Source organism: Sus scrofa, chromosome 9 (assembly GCF_000003025.6).
Source record: "Sus scrofa isolate TJ Tabasco breed Duroc chromosome 9, Sscrofa11.1, whole genome shotgun sequence".
Taxonomy (NCBI): Eukaryota; Metazoa; Chordata; class Mammalia; order Artiodactyla; family Suidae; genus Sus; species Sus scrofa.
In genome coordinates, this window is record NC_010451.4 from 90,253,234 (window position 1) to 90,261,410 (window position 8,177).

Sequence of the window (8,177 nt, forward strand, 5' to 3'; positions counted from 1 at the left end):
TTTTAGGGCCACACCTGCAGCATATGGAGGTTCCCAGGCTAGGGGTCTAATTGAAGCTATAGCTGCTGGCCTACACTAGAGCCACAGCAACGCCGGATCCGAGCCGCATCTGTGACCTACACCACAGCTCACGGCCACACCAGATCCTTAACCCATTAAATGAGGCCAGGGATTGAATCCACAACCTCATGGTTCCTAGTTGGATTCATTTCTGCTGCGCCTTGATGGGAACTCTGACTTAATAATTTTATTTTAAAAACTGCCAGCTTTCACTGCTGAACTCTTTGGAACAATTTTGAGTTTTTTCTCCGTTGTGAATGACATTGATAAGTATTTTTTATATGATTTTTATTTTTTTCCATTATAGCTGGTTTACAGTGTTCTGTCAATTTTCCACTGTATAGCATGGTGACCCAGTTACACATACATGTATACATTCTTTTTTCTCACATTATCATGCTCCATCATAAGTGACCAGACATAGTTTCCAGTGCTACACAGCAGGATCTCATTGCTAATCCATTCCAAAGGCAATAGTCTGCATCTATTAACCCCAAGCTCCCCATCCATCCCACTCTCCCCCCATTTTTAAAATTTTTTAAATTTTATTGAAGCATAGTTGACTTGAAATATTGTTAATCTGTACATCAAAGTGATTCAGTTTATTCTTATTCATATTCTCTTCCATTATGGTTTATCACAGGATGTTGAATACAGTTCCCTGTGCTTTAGAAGAGGACCTTGCTGTTTATCCATTGTATATATGATAGTTTGCATCTGCTAATCCCAACTCCCAATCTTCCCCTCCCTTAAGCCCCTTTTCCCCTTAGCAACCACTAGTCTTGTTCTCTACATCTGTGAGTCCACTTTTGTTTTATAAATACACTGATTTGTATCATATTTAAGATTCCATATATAAATAACATGGTATTTGTCTTTCTCTTTCTGACTTACTTCATTTAGTATAATAATCTCTAGGTCTATCCATGTTGCTGCAAATGACATTATTTCATTCTTTCTGATGGCTGAGTGATATTCTGTTATATATATGTATGTATACGTGTATATACGTATGTATACCACATCTTATTTATCCATTCATCTGTCAGTGGACATTTAGGTTGTTTCCAGGTCTTGGCTGTTGTAAATAGTGCTGCAATGAACATAGGGGTGCATGTATCTTTTTGATTATAGTTTAAGACAAAGATATTTAAGTGCCCATTGGCCTTAGTTATGAAGTCCCTATCAAGCTTCATATCTGGGGAGGCATCATGGAATACGGAATCAGAGAGACATGAGTTTCACTCTTAGCTCCTCCCTAATCAGTCAGTACACATGTGGCCTTAGGTGTGTGACTCAGCCTTACACCCACTAGTTCCTCTTTATGATGATGTTGAAAAGGCTTCAAGGTTGTCAAAGTGCAATTTCAAGGACAGAACTACCAGCTTCCCCAAGAAACCTATTAGAAATGCACATCCTTGAGCCCAACCCCAGAGCAATGGAATCGGAAACTCTGGGGGTGGCCGAGCAATCTGTGTCTGACCATGCTTCCCTGGTGGCTGTGCTTTACTAAAGGTCAAGAACCATGGCTCCATAGAAATGGTGCAATGTGGAAAAGAGGTGCACGTGAAAAGAAGCCAGGCTAGTACTGCTAACACATCATAGATCCTGAGGAGACTGCTTGTCCCCTTTCTACCCTTCACCCTCACTGCGGTTTTCCTGCGCTAACCTGATAATCCTTTTCCTTGTTGCTCAGCCATCTTCTCCCTCCTTCTCTTCCCCATCCCGTCACAAAGGAACACGCCAACATACTTACTTAACGCTCCTAGGCCAATTACTGATAATGTGGTCCACATGGTGATGAAAGAGCCAATTAGTCCAAATGCATTTTCTTTTTACTGAACAAAAAAGAGCTAACTGGCTATTTAAAGTCATGTAGGAACCTCCACACACAAAGCCCAATTATTTGGCAGAATTTTTCACTTTCCAATTGCTTATGTTGGTGCTGTGTAGACAAAACCTCAACTAATTACTCCGTAGGTTTCTGGCTCTAACCGTATCAACAGAATGTGGAAGTCACATATTTGAAGATGCAGCCAAATGGGGTTCCCGGGCAGAGGAAATAAGCAACGGCTTTTCCCCACATTTGGGTCCATATTTATTTCTAGCAAAAGCTCATAATGAAAATTGCTATGTGCACTTGCTGACAAACACATTGAAATGAACAGAGTGCCATTATTTGGCACAATATAGTTTTTGCTCCATGGCTCTTATTTGTACAGCATTTTCATCCTTTACCAGAACTTTGTTTTTCTAATCACTAGATTGATAGAAGTAAATATGGAGGATTGGGAAGAAAGAAAACACTTGAAAACAAATAGCCAAGTGCTGCATTTTTATCAAGCCCATTGCTTAATTGATAATCAGTGTGTTTTCATTCAGTTGAAAACCAAAGTTGTTGCAATGTAGCTGTATGGAAGAAAGTTTCCCTTTTCAGCTACTTGAGGGACTAGAAATGACTTTAAACTGTCACAATTAAAATAGATTTTATTAGGCAGGTTATGTACAGTCATGTATCAGTTCTGTTTGGGCAGTTTCCAAGGAGCCTCAAAAACATTGTCAGAAGAGTGTTGTACTGTGATGCGTGGAGTTTTATCCCTGTCGATGTCGCTCTGGTTTCAAATGTCTTTTGAACCGATGGGTTTATCAGCCTTCATCTCATGTCTCATAGGTCTGTTTTCCAGCTCCCCTCCCCGGCACTGCCTCCCCTCCCTGAAGGGTTCACTGGCTGCATTTCCTCTCTCTCTCTCTTTTTTTTTTTTTTTTTTGTTGTTGTTGCTATTTCTTGGGCCGCTCCCGCGGCATATGGAGGTTCCCAGGCTAGGGGTTGAATCGGAGCTGTAGCCACCGGCCTACACCAGAGCCACAGACAACGCGGGATCCGAACCACATCTGCAAACTACACCACAGCTCACGGCAACGCCGGATCGTTAACCCACTGAGCAAGGGCAGGGATCGAACCCGCAACCTCATGGTTCCTAGTTGGATTCATTAACCACTGCGCCACGACGGGAACTCCCTTCTTTTTTTTTTTTTTTTTTTGCTTTATTTAGGGCCGCACCTGTGGCTTATGGAGGTTCCCAGGCTAAGGATCAAATAGGAGCTACAGCTGCCAGCCTACACCCCAGCCCACAGCTACAATAATGCAGGATCCCAGCCATGTCTGTAACCTATACCACAGCTCACCGCAATCCCGGATCCTTAAGCCACTGAGCAAGCAAGGCCAGGGATGGACGAAAACAACCTCATGGTTCCTAGCTGGATTCATTTCCACTACGCCATGGAGGGAACTCCAACTCTGTCATTCTTGACTCAAGGCAAAGAGTATTTAAACAGCCTTAGATCCCAATACTGATTTCTGGGCCCCTGTGGCTCTCTTGAATAAAAATCCTAGCTTAGGGGAAGTAGAAGAGGATTTTTCCTTAAATTTGGGCCCATATTTATGAACTTAGACCTGGGCTCTTGAATAAATTTGTTTTTTTCTCTTCCTTTTTTTTAAAAAACTGCTTTTACTATTACCATGGCACAATTATAATAAGAGTTTGTGGTGTTTCAGGCACCACTGAGAAAATCCTCACCATAAGATCATTAGTGAGGTCCCTAAAATTCAACCATGTAGAATGTGAGTTTCTTTCTTTCTTTCTTTTGATCTTTTTAGGGCACACCCATGGCATATGGAGGTTCCCAGGCTAGGGATCAAATCGGAGCTATAGCCACTGGCCTACGCCACAGCCACAGCAAAGCAGGATCCCAGCCATGTCTGCAGCCTACATCACAGCTCATGGCAGTGCCGGATCCTTAACCCACTGAGCAAATCCAGGGATCCATCCGGCAATTTCATGGTTCCTAGTCAGATTTGTTTCTGCCAAGCCACCTTGGGAACTCCCTAAAATGTGAGTTTCTTTATCACAAGGTTGATGAAATGAACTGAGTCAGCCTGCATCGTAGCTGGGCAACTGGCATTCCAAAGCCTGGGAGACAGTTGCCAATAGCATTGCATCTGAAATTCATATTATTACGGGGCTTACTTATATTTTTGTGTATTATCATCTCATTTAATTTTCTTTTTTTATCTCATTTAATTTTCACTAAACCCCATAAGAAAAATATGACTATTATATACATTTGCAAGATAACAATGTTGCAGTTTAGAGAAGTCCCTTGCCCATGAGTGCAGATCACTTTTTGTTTCTAGCCCAGATATGACTCACTGGACTGCCATAGATTTTATCCACCATATTAAAATTTGCTGCCTTTGTCACTCTCCTTAAAGACTAAGAGCCTTAACGTTGAACCCTAGCCTGGTACAAACAGAAGATAGACTTTCCTGATAACACCAGCAGCCCAAAAGACCCCAGAGGAGAGTCTGTCCCCTCCACCCCACTGTCAAGGTCTGTTTGTCCCTTCCAGGAATGACCTGCCTCCTTTGCTGAGTATGGCTCCAGGCACACTAGGTGGTGCTGACACTTAAACTGTGTGACCTTAGCTGAGTAACTTGGCCTCTCTGACTTCAGCTTCCTCTTCTGCCAGATGAATATATTGATGATGGTCATGCTCTCCGGTCATGTAGATGACAAAGAATACACATGTAACCCCTGCACTGGTACCTAGGTGCTCACTTGATAAATGGCACCATCCTTCCTTTTGCCAGTGCAACTACCAGCTACTTGTCCACTGCTCAGTGTGCTTATTTTCCAGCTCTCAGTTGATGAGTATCATGCTAGCCTTGAAATTTTTCCTTGATGGTGTTTATTCTTTGCTACTAAGAAAGAAAATCATTCAAGTTCCAAAACCCTGAGATACAATAGGTGGTCATTGTTAGGACAAGTTTCTATTGTCTATCACAACACTAACTTTAAAAAATATATCCTGGTGTTTTGCGGTGGGGAGAGAAGAGCCAATATTCTGTGAAATATTTTTTGACAGTTTTAATGGATGACCTAAAATTTAGTAAAGTCCTCAAGTGTTTAGCTGACAGAAAGCCTTCTCTCTTCCTCTTCCACTTTCTGTACTTCTCTGATTTCCTCTTTCTTTTTGTAGTTTTGATATCTGACTCAGTTGGGACCTCTCAGACTCAACTGGGGTAGGAAGATTCCAAAATGCCAGGAAACCAGCTCTCTCTGACGGCTGGAAAGGTCCATTTGTTCCACATAGATCAAAACCGTGAATCTTTTTATATCAAAAAATGTAGTGTTAAAGTATTTTTATGCCCTGATCTTATAGAGATGCTGATATAGTGATATGGATGAACAGATGTTTCTCTGCAGTTCTGATGTGCCTCAGAAAGTCTTCAGCTTCCAGAATGCATTACTTCAGGCTCAGAAATGGAGAGGAGGAAAAATGAAGCCTGGAAAAGGGAGATGGGAGTCCAGAATTGGAGGAATTTATGCAGATAGAGTGCTTATACCTGGCAATATCAGTTACTGGAACATTGCCCCAAGGCAAGGCTGGAGTCCTTAAAGCAAGGCAGTGCAGTGTATGAGAAAAAAGCTATGGGAGTTCTTGTCCTGGCGCAGCAGAAACTAATCCTGTTAGTATCCATGAGGATGTGGGTTCTATCCCTGGCTTTGCTCAGTGGGTCGGGGATCCTGCATTGCTATGGCTGTGGTGTAGGCCAGCAGCTGTAGATCCGATTCGACTGCTATCCTGGAAACCTCCATATGCCACAGTTGTGGCCCTAAAAAGCAAAAAAAAAGAGAGAGAGAAAGGCTATGAAACATCCAACTAATTTACATATTTGAAGAATAAAGACAATTGGATAAGAATAAAATGCAAAGGCTATGACATAAGACAAACCCAAGTAAAATCCTTCTTGTACCTCAAATCTGCTCTGTAACTTTACCAAACTATTTAGCCTATCTGAACATTAGATCTATAATCCATGAAGACTGAGGTTACTGATGCTTACTTCACAGGGTAAGGAGCACAGGAGAAACTCATGTACAGTACTTATCAGATGGATGCTAGTGCTCAAGATGCATATGGCCCCTTCCTTTCCTACACTCCTAGTAATGAGAAGTAAAGCACAGGACCACCTGAAAGCACAACCAATGGCCAAAGCTAGAAGAGTCTGAGCAACAAAATAATACCTAGAGTGTTGGATCATAACCCATAAAAAAATCCCTATAAGTCTGTGCTGATACAAATAAAAAATTGGATGTATAAATAAGGAATAGCCATAATTATTATTATTCTAATCAATAATATTTAATTACTGTTGTGGATAAGATTCTCTAATGGATGGACAAAATTAGCAAAATTTGAGGAGCAATAGGATACTTGTGTGGTCTTAAAATATCTCCCTGAAGATATCTGAAGATATTTTTAAAATAATAACTTTATAGTGAAGCCTAGCAGACACTACCTTAACCAAGCAATTAAAGATAAAGGCATCAAAATTAAGAAATAGTAACATCATGTGCATTCTGATATGTACTGAGAAGGGAAATCTGTTGAATCCTTCCCCCAATGACATAGGCCCAGACTAACCATGAGGAAACATCATATAAGCTCAAAATTGAGGGACAGTCTTAAAAAAATTGCTGGGGTTCCCATTGTGACTCACCAGTAGTGAACCCGACTAGTATCCATGAGGATACAGGTTTGATCCCTGGCCTTGCTCAGTGGGTTGGGGATCCAGCGTTGCTGTGAGCTCTTTTGTAGGTCACAGAAGATTCTGTTCAGATCTGGCATGGCTATGGCATAGGCCGACAGCTATAGCTCCGATTTGACCCCTAGCCTGGGAACCTCCATATGCCATGGGTGTGGCCCTAAAAAGAAAAAAAAAATCACTAATATATACTCTTCAAAATTGTCCGATCATGAAAAACAAGGAAAGACTGATAAACTGTCACAGATTGGAGGAGCTCAGGAGAGATGATGGTAAAATGCAACATGGATCCTCAAGTGGATCCAAGGCAGAAAAAGATGTTAGGTGAAAAACCAGGAAAAGCCAAATTCAGCCTATAGTTTACTTTATAGTGTTATATCAATGTTAATTTCTTAGTTTTAATCATCATTATATCGTTATGTAAGATGTAAACATTAGAGGAAGCTGGATGATAGATACATAGAAAATATGTACTATTTTTGCCACTTTGGAGAGCTCAAATTTTTTTCATTTTTTTCAAAAATAATGGTCATAGGAGTTCCCGTCGTGGCTCAGTGATTAACGAATCTGACTAGGAACCATGAGGTTGCAGGTTCGATCCCTGGTCTTGCTCAATGGGTCGAGGATCTGGCGTTGCCGTGAGCTGCGATGTATGTTGCAGACGCAGATCCACGTTGCTGTGGCTCTGGCATAGGCCAGCGGCTACAGCTCCGATTCAACCCCTAGCCTGGGAACCTCCATATGCCGCGGGAGCAGCCCAAGAAATGGTAAAACAACAACAACAACAACAAAATGGTCATAAATATGTCACCAAACTCAAGAGAATAATGGAATGAAGACAATGAGAACCTCATAAGAGATGGAAAATATAAGAAAATATCAAACAAAAGTTATAGAGCTGAAGAATACAGTAACTGCACTGAAAATACAATAAAGGGGTTCAACAGTAGCCTAGATGAAGAGAGGAATTGATTAGCAAGGTTGCAGACAAAGCAATGTAGCTCACCCAGACAGAGCAGAAAAAGAAAAAAGAATTTTAAAAAGTGAAGATAACTTAAGGGACCTTTGGGACAACATCAAGTGGAATAATATTTACATTATAGGGGTCCCAGAAGGAAAATAGAGAAAGAACAAGAAAACTTATCTGAAGAAATAATGGCCAAAAATATCCCTGATCTGTGGAAAGAAACAGTTATCCAGGTCCAGAAAGCCCAGTAAGTTCCAAACAAGATAAACCCAAAGGGGAGTTCCCATCATGGCACAGGAAAAATGAATCTGACTAGGAACCATAAGGTTGCAGGTTCAATCCCTGGCCTTGCTCAGTGGGTTAAAGATCTGCATTGCTGTGAGGTATGGTGTAGGTCGCAGATGCAGCTCAGATCTGATGTTGCAGTGGCTGTGGTGTAGGCTAGCAGCTATAGCTCTGATACAACCCATAGCCTGGGAATCTCCATATACTGTGGGTGCAGCCCTAAAAAGAAAAAAAAAAAAAAGATGCAGTATTATT